Here is a 13427-nt window from a genome sequence, read left to right on the forward strand (position 1 = left end):
GCGGAGTACCATTTTCCACAGCATAAACACTTGAATATTCTGCACCTACTCTTACTTGTATTTTCCTGTCCAGTAAAAAATTCATAACCCAATGATATGCTTTACCACCAATTCCCAATGATTTTAACTTGATTAGTAGTCCTTCCTTCCAGAGCATGTCATAAGCCTTTTCAATATCAAAGAAGACTGCAATCACTACTTCCTTGTTGGTCTGTGCTTTCCTGATGTCTGATTCTAAGCACAATATAGAATCCATTGCATTCCGACCCCTACGGAACCCACTTTGATATGGGGACAACAGAGCTTTACTTTCTAAGATATATGTTAACCTTTCTGTAACCATTCTTTCCATGATTTTTGCATAAATGAGATGTCAGGGCAATAGGTCTGTATATAGATGGATCTGAAGGGTCTTTCCCTGGCTTTAGGTTGGGCACTATTATCGCTTGTTTCCACACTGAAGGAAGTTGGCCAGAATCCCACACCCTATTAAACAACCTTAACACAATGACTAGAGTGTTATCTGTCATGTGTTCCAACATTTTGTAACAAACACCATCTTTCCCAGGAGTGGTTTGACGAGCACTAATAATTGCTCTTCTCAACTCAAACATACTAAAATGCAGGTCCAACTGATCCCCTAACACTTCTACTCAACCCGGTATCACGGCAAGACGTGAACATGTGACGATCTACCATGCTGGGAGACGTGAATATGTCACGGTTTCGTCCCTTCAAACGTGACAGTTACACGGTATTGTTAACATGGCCCAACCAGTGGAGAAATACCCGGAAGTGCCAAGCAAATGGTCGACCGCGCCTATTGGTCGGTTTTTATTGTCAAAATTAGATGTTTTTAATTTATTTTTTAATCGTCACACTCGGTCGACACCTCTTTTAGCAGAAACAAAGGCTACATTAATGTATTAAATCGATGTTAATCCATGTGTGTGGAGGTGTGGATGTGGAATTAACGGACGTGACGTTGTGCGATTGCGTTGCCAGGCAACGCAATTTACAAACTCTTCAACTACAACCCTAATTATATTTAAAAACATTTTAGAAGGCCTCACGAAATACTTTAATGTAAATTAAAATGTAAATGTGAAGGGATGTGTGTAATGTGGTGATTGACATTATTCACCCACGGATCTATGGGTTGGGGGTATTGTTCCGCACGGACATTTTAGTTAACCGGACTCCTGATGATGTGAAAACATTTTTTTTAAATAAAATAATACTTTATTCCGAGTTTGCTTGCTTTTCTCTTTGGAGGTCATCACATAACGGCATTGTAATACACGGTTCGGCTGCATTAAATATGACATATCTGCCGTAGTTCTGTATTTATAGAGCCCTGATGAGAAGACTTCTGAACAAACAGGAAGCACTGCCGCCAAAACTGAAAACGTGACGTGGATCATAACTATATCAGCAATTAAACAACATCTTACATTTCTTTTCACACAATACGTCTCCTTGCAGTATCAATACTAATTCGGCTGACTTTTATATTTGATCCAATTGGTAGATAGGTTATATTTACTGTACACCAAGTAATATCTTTAAAAACGACAAGTCCTTTTATATCAGCTGCAGCTGATATAAAAGGACTTGTCGTTTTTAAAGATATTACTGATTTTCTTTGAATATAAGAATGTAAATACTGAGTTGAGAGAATAGTCAGGGGATTTGGGTGATGGGAGACACATCTATGGATTCAGAATTTCAATCGCTTAATGTTAAATGACGGATATACCTTTCTGTCTGTGATGTTTTACAAATCAGATATTAGAAGTAAAACATGTGAAATAATATAGCAATATCCTGTACAATTATGTGAAAACATGAATAAAACTACACATCTTCAGATGTTAGACATACACAAGTGTCCTACACTAATAATACAAAGTTATTATGGCTGTGTGTACCTTGTGTGCACCGCCTAGTGGTTAAAGCACGTTATTGAATTAGTTGTGTATATGATATGTCAATGAACCTTAGAAAATCTTGAAATCTTGAAAGGGATATGCAAAATAGCCATTATATACAGTCTTTAATTAACTATTAGTAGAGAATAACGAGTAATGAATATACTTTATAGGGATCTGCAGATAAATGTTTAGTCTTCTCAAGCAGCAACTATCAAATATCTCTCCTGATTGTTGGCACTTGACAATCACCTTTCCCTGAATTTTACTCAGGTGTAACTAAAGCCTGATTTAAGGGTTGTTTATATTTCACATCATTAATCAGAATCTGCAAAGTAACTAAAATAAATGTAGTGGAGTAAAAATACCAGGTTAACCTCTGAATTGTAGTGGAGTAGAATTGCTGTTTTGTTTAGTAATGGATATTGAATATGGAATAAAGGTTTTGACAAGACCTGGTGTAACAATAATCAAAAAGGACATTAAAAGAGTTGGATGTAACAAAGGTAACTTCATTACTATGGACTGACGGCTTTGGGCCCTTGTAATATTGCACATGTGGGTTTGCACTTTAAATAACAACTTCTTTTTGCACAGTAGTAATGTCACTCAGCACTTTAGTAGTGAACAGTTTGCACTTTATTAGTGTGACTGAAAAGAGAGGGGAGTTAGCGAGAGTGCCAAAAGTGTTTATGATTGTGTAAGAATGACAGCGGTTGAGATTAATCATTGTGTGCAAATAATATGTTTGAGCGTGTATATATCATGACGTTAAAGGTGGGGTAGGTAAGTTTGAGAAACCGGCTCGAGATACACTTTTTGTTATATTCCATGGAATGCTCTTAACATCCCGATAGCAATGAATATCTTAAAGTGGACCTATCATGCTATATTTAAATGATATATTGTAGGGCCATACCTATATAAGGTATATTTAAACGTTTCTGTTTTCAAAATACCAAACAGATCATGCATTTTAGCCATGCCTCATTTCGCTCCATGTGCTGTTTGCTGTCTACGGGGCTGATTCTGTGAGCTGCAGCTGACCACGCCCCCCTGCAGGAGAGGGGAGCCGTGCTCTGTTCAAGTCAAGAGGGGGAGAAAAAAAGATCTCCGTCCTCCGTGTTTTATTATATTGTTATAGGCCTATAGACAGGGGTGCACATAACTGGTACGCAGGTACGCATGCGCGTCCAAAATGTGGAATGCGTAACGTCCCGTGAGTCATTGCGCACCTTTGTGTACCTGGTCAAATCAAAACATATTTGGTGTACACGTGTTTCATGTAAAAATTCAATGGAGTAGACATGTCGAAAAAACAAAAAACACTGAGCAACTACTTTGGCGTTTCGCCACCTGCAAAGAAACAACAAACCGAGCCAGAGCCGAAGAAACGATTATTTTCTGTTAAGTGGCTCCAAGACGTGCCGTGGCTGGATGCCGATGATGAGCGCACTGAAATGTGGTGCAAAATATGCCGCTCGCATCCACATCTAGCGGACAAAACGGGTACGTTTTATACAGGCTCGAAAAATTTCAACCACCCTTTGTTTGAAAAACATGAAAAGAGCAAGGAGCATGTTAATGTGGCACAAGTTATTGCTAATAAACAAGCTACGACAGAAGAACTATCCAACCACCCCACTTGCTAGATGGCAAGGCAAGCTGAATGAAGAGCAACGGCAAGCCCTGTGTAATATTTTTCTCCTCGCCTTTCATAAAGCTAAACATGCACGTCCTATGTCTTCCTATGCTGAGGATATTCCTTTACTGAAGCGGCTAGGAGTAAATATCGGAGGCGCATATCACTCACGTGAAGGGGGGACACGAATAATGCAGACCATTGCGCAAACTATCAGTGGGGAGTTGAGACTAAAGTTGAAGTCTGCTGAATTTTGGGGGCTACTTTTTGATGGATCTGAGGACATCACAAGAACCGAGCAGGAGATTGTTTACATCGTGTCCGTGTCCAGCAACGGAGAGTTTACTTCGGACTTTCTTGGACTAATTGAACTGGGTGCTGACCGAACCGCGCAGGCCATAACAGACGGACTGGTGAAGCTTTTCCAGGAGGCAGGCTTGGATGACTGGAAGAAAAAGTTGGTCTCTGTGTGCACAGACGGGGCTGCTGTAACGTTGGTGTGTACAACGGAGTTGTGCCAAAACTACGCCGACTGGCTGCGGTGGGAGACTCGCTTGTGCACATCCTGTGCACCGCGCACACACTGGAGAACTGCGCCAAATCAGCTGATCGCAACGTTCCTTACTGTGAGACTTTTAATCGATCTGTGGTCAAGCTGCTCCAGTTTTATTTACAGAAAGGTGGAGCAAAACACACTGCTGTGCTAAAGAAATTGTGTCATGAAAATGGGATCCCCTTTGTGAAACTGGGTAAGTTTCACAATATCAGATGGTCTGCGTGGAGGCATGAAACACTGTTAAAAATATCAAGACTATTGCCAGCCATTAAAATGCAACTGGCTACAAGTGATAACAATGACTTAAAGCATATATGCTCTGAGCGTTTTCACTGTTTTCTGGCCAACATGCTTGACATTGGCAACATTTTGAAGATCACATCCATTAGGTTTCAGAAGGAAAAACTGACCATTGGGGAATGTAAGGATGAACTCATGGTGGCCATTGGACAGTTCACACTTCTGCTCGATGCTGAAGGCCACTACAGGAGGACACACACTGTTTCTAATGATGATGCTGACAGGGACAAGACAAACGTACTCAGGGGGTTAATTGAAGAGTTTGAAGTCAGATATGACTCCCTCAAGTCATCTGATCACTTCTTAGTGTTTGATCCTTCAACTTGGCCTCAGCAAATGCAAGGAATTCACAGTTTTGGCAACACAACCGTTTGCAACATTCTTCAGAAATATGAGGCCACCTTGCAACTTGACAGCTGTTGACCTGTGGATGGAGACGGCAAATCGGAGGCATAAAAAGGAACAGGGAGGTGCATCTGCAGCATCATCCTCTACCATACAAGAAGTGGAAATAGAGGACAGTGAGGAAGACACTGAGGAGGACAGTGAGGAGGAATACACTTATTGAAACGACGCTTCCTGTGGGGTGAGTACCAAACCCTGTCTCCTGGTACTCATCTGAGTAACTCCCATAAAAAGTTATGTGCACCCCTGCCTATAGAGTCGTTATTCATTTGTTTTAAAGCTCTGTTACGGCTGCTGTTTCTGTCTGCTCGTTAACCTGTCTGAGATTGTTTGCAGCTGTGTGTAATATGTAAATGAGCTGTGTGGTTGCCCCAATGTCGTTGGCTGTCATCTCCTGGTCCTCCTCCGAAGACGCTGATTGGAGCACGCCGGGCCCGACGCTCTCCAATCCCCGTGCAATCCCAGAGCACACCTTCCGGAGATTACTACAAAGCCTGGGGACAATTATCACTCGGGAGGCTCTGCTGCAATCAGACGCCTCATACCTTTTGCTCTTGTGTCGTGGACACTACAGACTGTGTTTGGTGTGATATATGTGCTTAGTGTCGTGTGTTGAGTGTTGATATATGTGCTTACTGTCGAGTGTTGATATATGTGTTTAAAGTAGTGGGTTTAGTTTCTTTTGTTAGCTGTGTTTTCCTGCAGCTCCTTCCATTAGTGCTGATTGGAAGTGATCTCAGGTGTGATAACTAGGCTCATGTTTTAGAGTCCTTTTTCTGTTATTAGCAGTAGAACTGCGCCCTTTTGGCTTCTTTGTTTAGCTTAGGCTTTTGCTCCCTTTTTGTTGTACACCTTTGTTGTTGCTCATTAAATCCGATTTATAATACTTACCAAATCCATCTGGTGTGTGTTAACTTACTCATCCCTAGTGGGTTCGTAACGAGCTCAATAAATAACAAAGAAGACCTTTGACCGGCACTTTTCTAATTTTGTCCGGAAGATTTAAACTTTAACGGACATCTTGACTGGCGAAAGAAACTGAAACTGAAACTCTGCCGCACGGTCCCCTCGTTCCTTGGAAGAGGCGGAGAGGTGGGTGTTTGTCATCTGCTGGTGGACTAACCGGAGATAATTACAGTGCTTGCCTCGACGGGGAGGGATTGCATTGAATTAAAGCAGCAGGAACAAACGCTTGCCTCGGGGAGGGAGAAAAAAAGCCACAGCGGAGAATAAACAGAAGGGTAACCATGGTAACTATGGGCGGGAAGTCTTCTTCGCTGCTTTTGTGGCAGACTACAGCGCCACTTACAGGCCTGGCATATGTACTACAGCGTTTCCAGCGCTTTCGAGCGGCAATGGCCGGCCGTGGCCCAACCCCACATTCCCCTGATAGGTGGAGAGTTGGCCCAATAGCCGTAGCACCACTTCTGTGACGTCAGTGAAGTGTTCAAATCTGGATCAGTTTTTATCAGATCCGTTGCAGCCCCTTTTTTAGAGATTTGGGTATGGAGGAAAATAGAGAGGGTTGTGTTTTCTGACACTTGGTGAGTTCCCTGGAACACCGGGGACACATATTCATGTATAAAAGACGTACAAAAGTGCATGTTGCTGATAGGTCCCCTTTAAGTGCTTTGACAAAAAATCCATTAAAAAATGTCATCTGTGGAAGCCGTGGTGCTGTAAAAAGCACGACCAATCATTTTAGCCAGCCCGGCTAAAATAACTGGATGGCCTACCTGCCTGTCAGCCTTCCATCTGTGCACAAACTTATCTCGTGCCCTCATTGGTCATGTGCGCGTTCGTGTGTGTTGGAGGAGGGGCTCTGTAAGGAAGTGGCAGATTTTTTCCGGCTGTGTATTTTCAAATTCTAGCGCACTCGAGCTGGTTTCTCCAAAATTACCTACCCCACCTTTAAGTTGCATTAATTGTAAACAATGTGTGTAACATATGGAGCTAAGTTCTCAGGAATAAAACGTAAAGAATACTCACACTTCCTCACACCAGGTCTCAGTCTCTGCTGTCCAACGTGGTCCGTCCTACGGGAGGAAACAAAGTCAGAATCAACTTCATAAACTTTTAGTCATATCTCATGTTAGACATAAAGCTGACTCCCTTCTGTCCATACCTCATTTCCTGTCTGTCTGTCTGTCCATACCTGAGTGTGTCCATAAGTAAGTCCATCCGACAGCATCTTCAATCCTGAGTCTCCTGGATGTTTGTAGCTCAGGTCCAGCTTCCTCAGATGGGAGGGGTTGGAGCTCAGAGCTGAGGCCAGAGAAGCGCAGCCATCCTCTGACACCCTCACACACACACACACACACACACACACACACACACACACACACACACACACACACACACACACACACACACACACACACACACACACACACACACACACACACTTAGTGCAAACTCTAAAACTTAATGTAGCCCGGCTAGAAATTTTTGGTTCTAAAAACATTCTGAGAATGTTACCATTCACTGTTCTAGGAATGTTTTCAGTGGGGAGTTTTATTTTGGTTCCCAGAATGTTCTTCTGAAAGGTAGGATAACATTGTCTAAAAACATTCTTAAAATGTTTGGTGATAGCCTTCTTAAGATGTTTTTGATAACCTTCTTAAGATGTTTTTGATAACCTTCTTAAGATGTTTTTGATAACATTGTTCGAACATTATGCCCTACTATTCTTAAAACATTTTCAGCTGGACGTTTTATTTTGGTTCCCTGAATGTTCTTCTGAAAGGTAGGATAACTTTCTCTAAACACATTCTTAAAATGCTTGGTAATAACCTTTTTTAAATGTTTTTGATAACATTGTTAGAACATTATGCCCTACTATTCTTAAAACGTTTTCAGCTGCAAGTTAGATTTTTTTATGTTGCCAGAATGTTATTATTTTAGAGTAGGATAACGTGCTTTATCGTTCCAATTTATCAGAAGTCTTTTTTTTTATATAAATGTGACCAGCAGCTAGTACAAGTCACTGTCCGTGTCGGAATCAGCTGGTGAAAGTAACATTTGTTTATTAGAAAAGGGGAGCTGGGAGTGGAGGTTGGTTATGGCGGCAGTGGGAAACAGTTGTTCCAGGGTGGGTAGAGAGGCCTGGCTGGACTTGGGAGTGTGGAAGGCCTTGGATTCCTCCTGGGAGAGACATACAAATGAGTAGTGATGTTACGTATTGCGCTGAGGCTTCGGAGCGTGTGTCGAGTAATCCCCGAAGCTTTTTGTGAAGCATGTATCGAGGCTTGTATCGTTTTGGGCCAGTGACGTCATCGATGACAAACGAAGCCTCGCTGCCTGTCGATACCACGTGACTGCTTCAGGAAGCGATTCAGATCGGTTGAACAGTTGAACCACAACGCTTATAATACCCATGGATGTATAATAAGAACCATATTACCCCTCCTGTACCCGGGCCCGGTGGTGACACGATGGAATTAAAAGAGCTTAGACCCTCACTTATATAGAGGTCGGAACATGTCATAAGTATAAATAGATACAAGCATAAATAAATGTAGGAATAAAAACATGAATAAATAAATGAATAAATACAGGAATAAATATGATGCAGTGTTTTCAGGGAGATTCAGCGTGTGTGCTGTGGCTCAGCTGGAAAGCAGTTGACTCACGACCGCAGGGTCCCTGGTTCAACGACTGAACAATACATATTTTTTGTTGTTTATAAAAGCTACAGCTAAATGAGATAATGTAGTTAATAAATGTATTCTTTGATATGGTTTAGCCTTTCTCAGGCTACAACATGGTTACGTTTATGAATATTAAGGAATACAAATCCCTCTTTGCAATGTTTACCAGCCTCCTTAGGCTTTCCAATCACAATCATTCAACTGGAATAAAAACAATATTGTTAAGATGAAAATATGATTTTATGTTCGTTGTTTAGAGTTATTCTAAGGGTTTACTCATTGGGAACTCGGTATGAGATACAGCACACTTGAGATGTCCAATCTGCCTGTTTTACACACTTTGACCAACAGGGGGGTTTGTGTTCAAATGAAGCCCATGATGAAGCCTCATGAGATGAACCCTTTTGCGAACCAATTGGCTGGAAAGCTTCAAAGCTTCATAAGGCTTCATCTCGCCATCACTACAAATGAGTGTGAGGCAAAAGCAGGCAAAGTTGTCAAAGAATATGCTGGCAAAAAGCTAGAGCGGCACGCAACAAACCGTTCACGGCAACACTCCGGCAGGGAATGACTGCAGGGCCAGGCTGCAGGCTGGAGAGAGAGAGAGACACACAGTAGAAACAAACACATAAGCCCCGTTCACACCAAGTACTTTCCTGTACTTAGTTCCGGCACTAAGAGCCCCGGCGCTTTTAACCCCAGGGCACTTAGTACAGATCGCGTTCACACCGGAGTACTTTTCCCTGAGGGAAGATTACGCAAATGAGCCGCTGACGTCACTTCTTCTTCTTCTGCTTTGGCTTTACTGGCAGGCCACAAACCACTTCACGGCGAGTACAGTAGGTGGCGGTATGCACCTTAAAGTTGTTTGCAATCCGCTACAAAACAAGAGAAGAAGAAGAAAAACTTCCCGTGTATACTGCGACGCCCACCCACTCGCTGTACATTAGGCGTCTGTTGTTTACCTTCCGACCTCAGACATGATGGAGATGGAGTCGACTGAAGTTGTGCTCATGTTATACAGCTTTGTAACTGAGTTAATGCAGCCTGAGCAACTTGCGTACAATAACAAAACAAGCCGAGCACGAGTGGTGGTGGAGAACGCTTTTGGCAGACTGAAGGGAAGGTGGCGGTGCTTGATGAAAAGAAACGACTGCAAGATGGACAAGATCACATTCCAGGTGGCAGCATGTTGCATATTACATAACCTTTGTGAAAGTAATGAGTACAGGGACGAATGGACTGCCTTACCGGCGACCCAGCTTTATGAGGCATCTGAACAACGTGTAAATTGTAAACATTTTGACAATAAAGATGATCTTTTGTACAGTGCTTTTGTTTCTATTTTATTTTCCAGTCAAGACAGGCAACATTACAATAGTGTACAGTGTGGCAATATAATAACAATAAACTGTGCCAGGTGTGTTGTATGCACAGTAAATAGGCTCAGCAGCGTACCTGTGCTGGACTATGGTGATCTGATTTATATGAATGCACCTGCCAATTGCCTGGTCAAGTTAGATGCTGCGTATCACAGTGCACTGAGATTTGTGACAAACTGTAAAGCATTAACCCATCACTGTACCCTGTATGCAAGGGCTGGTCTGCCTTCACTAACTGTACGGAGGCTCAGTCACTGGTACATTTTTATATATAAAGCCATGTTAGGGAAACTTCCATCCTACATCTGCTCCCTGATCTCACGGCGAATTGTAAGTGGCTACTGCCTGAGATCGCATGCTGTGGTTTTATTAAATGTGCCAACTGCTAGGACTGTCTTAGGGAAAATAGCATTTAGAAGCGCAGCTCCACTGTCCTGGAATAGTCTGCAATTAAAATGGAAACTGAGCAATCTGGTGCCACTAAATATTTTTAAAGCTCGGTTGGATGCTACTGAATCGGAAGCTGTTGGTACCTGTGCATGTGGATAGTATGTAAATTGTAATCCCTGTAATGCAGGGGTGGGCAATTATTTTTTCCATGGGGCCACATGAGAAACTGAAAATATTGTGGAGGGCCGGGCCAAAAGGCTGAACTCAATTCTGCATAATATTAATTGTATTTCTTTATAAAAAGCAGTAAATAGCATTGTTTTTGACAAGCTGGTAAGAGTATATGTTATAGTTAAGCAATGAAAAAGTGAGGTTGCCTTACAAAAAAATGTCATTTATTAAATCAAATTTCCCAAAACAATGGTAAACAAAATGAACGTTTTTCACCATTTGTGACTCATATTAGTGAACATTTTCAGTCACATTCACTCAAACACATTTTGAGTTTCATTTACTGTTGGAAAGAGGTTCTTAGCATTCTAAAGACATCACAATATTGTCTTTGTACTCCAAATATTAAGCAAGATACATCATATTGAACTGTCACTAAACATCACTGAACTGTGATTTTGAGAAAAAGGCTTCCAAAGAAAGTGTCCCAGTTCACTGCTAGTTTGGTGCCTTTACATGACAACATTTGTAGTCTAACCACCTCATTTGGTGTTTTTAAGTTCTCTTTTCTTGTTCAGTGAGAGAAATCTAGTCTCTGCTGGGCTTTAACGAGTGCATCAAAGTCAGGTTGAATGTCTGAGGTGGAGATGCGAAGCACAGCTGACAGATGATCATCAGTGAGAGAGGATCTATACCTGGATTCGTAAACTTCATAATTGAAAATGTTTGTTCACATATGTATGCGTGTCCATGCACTCGTTTACCTCCGTGAACAGATCGCTCCCTGTCGTCGTCCCTTTCATCGACCGCATTGCTGCCAGCTCCTCCGTAATCTTGAAGTCCGGTGTTATCCCGCGGACGAATACGAGTAACTGGGCTGTGTCGCGGACATCACAGCTCTCGTCCAAAGCCAAGGAGAAAAAGTCGTAACTTGCCACTTCACGTTGCAGCTGAAGCTCCAGATTCCCCGCAATGTCCTCGATCCTTCTAGTCACGGTTCGCCTGGACAGCGGGACTTGCTCAAATGCGGCTTTTTTTTCAGGGCATATTAGTGCTGCAGAGTCCACCAAGCACTCTTTGACAAACTCCCCCCTCCGAGAACGGCTTACTGTTTTTAGCAATTTTGTGGGATATCACAAAGCTGGTCATGGTTGCTGCATCACTGGATGTGTGAAGCTTGGTAAAAAAGCCTTGCTGCTTTTGCAGCTTAGCTAGCAAAGCTTCCGATGTCCGCGCCCTTTCAGCGTCAGTCAAGTTTTTATATTTCTCCGCGTGTTTCGTCTCGTAATGTCGACTCACATTGTACTCCTTAAACACGGCGATCTGCTCCCCGCAAACTAAAACACACGGTTTTACCTCCGACTTCAGTAAATAAATACTTAGCAGTCCAATTTTTTGTTGAAAACCCTGCATTCAGCATCTACCTTTCTTTTTTTAGCGGACATTTTTTTGAGGGCTAAAGTCGTCTTGTGACAAGGATCCAATAATGTGCACGTCTTGATATACGTATTGCGTCATTATGCACGTGAATAAAAAACAACTTCAAAATAAAAGCAATGCAGCTTTAGTCCATGCATGAGGTAAAGTTAGAAAATATGTTTATTTTGTAATTTCCAATTAGCCTTACACGGGCCGGTTAGAGTCAACCAAAGGGGCCGTATGTGGCCCGGGGGCCGTACGATGCCCAGGTCTGCTGTAGCGAGTAAAACTCTAACACAGAAAATACCTCCCCAAAACGCCTCGTTGGAGATTTCTCATTTTCCATTGTTTACTTTCTGGGTATCGCTACGTAGGGATACCCAGTAGCCACGCCCAGAGCTATGGCCGCACCCTCTGCCAGCCTTTCACGTAACAAAGCTTCCCAAAACCTTTCAGCGATTCATGCCGGATATGTACAGCGTAGGGCACTGAAGAACGATGCTGTTCCTACTTTGTTTGGACGAGCGGGAGATTCGGGTACACAACCTGTAAGTATTCATTGTTGTTTGTGTATTTATGACGTTTAAAACAAACAAGGTATCTACCACGACTGTTTAAATGGGTAAACGTTTTTCGGACTATTACGTTGAAATGCTCTCCGCAGACCCATGCTCACAGTGTTATAAACCTTTTTCTTACTCAATATCAAGCCACACTTATTGTTTTTACTTCGGCTGTGAGTGTTTGTGTGTGCTCAGGATGAGTTTCGCTTGTTCTAGCTGTATCGCCAAGCCTGTCTGCTCCTCCAGCAGTGTGTGTGTCTGTGTGTGTGCGAGCAGTGCTAACTAAGTTGCTAGCGTTTCCATATATCAACTCCAATGTTAGCAGATGGCCTTACATGTATCTCATAGCTGGAGAATGTCTGCATTCACACACAAAATACTCATAGACAGTATACTCCGGGTGATTTACCGTACGGTCAGTACATTATAGTTGGCGTTCCTGGCGTGTATGCTACCGAGCTACTGTACCGTTCATAGCGTGTATGCTACATAGCTAAACAACAAGGCTACCTAGAGCTAGACATGCTAGGGAAAACATTGTTTTCATGCCAGCTACAATGACTGACCGAACGTAGCAGACTACCCGTATAAGATTGCAATTGTAAACATGTTCTTGCTAGCCTAGACTAGCTGTTGTTCATAGTAGATTGGCATATTACACTGAACAACTAGCAAACGTAGGTCAGGGTTGCCAACTTTGGGTACCTGGCTGGAGTGAGATTTTGATATCATGGGTTTAATTCGGTTTAATTACACATATGCGCACGAAATGACTGCTATCGTGTCAGCAGCGGGACCTTAGCATATAGGATATATATACAATATATACAAATACACAATAATGGACACAGACTATAAAGGGCACACAGTTTCATTCACTAATGAAAGTCAAACATGTTTGTTTCCACTGTTTTATTGTGTGCCTGTCGCGATAAGCAATTAATTGACTTATCGTACGATAAATAAAAATGCACACACACAAACAAATCTACAGACTTACTCCAAACTGCCAAATATA

Source organism: Trematomus bernacchii, unplaced genomic scaffold (assembly GCF_902827165.1).
Source record: "Trematomus bernacchii unplaced genomic scaffold, fTreBer1.1, whole genome shotgun sequence".
Taxonomy (NCBI): Eukaryota; Metazoa; Chordata; class Actinopteri; order Perciformes; family Nototheniidae; genus Trematomus; species Trematomus bernacchii.